Source organism: Electrona antarctica (genome assembly GCF_951216825.1).
Source record: "Electrona antarctica genome assembly, chromosome: 9".
In the NCBI taxonomy this organism is placed as follows: Eukaryota; Metazoa; Chordata; class Actinopteri; order Myctophiformes; family Myctophidae; genus Electrona; species Electrona antarctica.
In genome coordinates, this window is record NC_136790.1 from 34348561 (window position 1) to 34348996 (window position 436).

Here is a 436-nt window from a genome sequence, read left to right on the forward strand (position 1 = left end):
CACACACACACACACACACACACACACACACACACACACACACACACCAACTTTCAGTTGATATAAACTAAAGTAATCAAGACCAATCATCCCGATTGTGTGTGTGTGTGTGTGTGTGTGTGTGTGTGTGTGTGTGTGTGTGTGTGTGTGTGTGTGTGTGTGTGTGTGTGTGTGTGTGTGTGTGTGTGTGCGTGCGTGCGTTATTAGAGGATATATTATGGATACAATAGACTTCTGCACTGAAAGGCTCTACAGTCTGCCCCCTGGTGGCTAGAATGACACAATGACATGGTGCAGTGCTACATTCTACTGAGAATTATGTTCCTCTATCAGCCCTGTATACTAATCCAACATTATTTAATTTAAAAATAAATACAACTCAATTTAACAGTCCCTTGACCTTTAGTCATATATTATATAATAATATATAGTAATA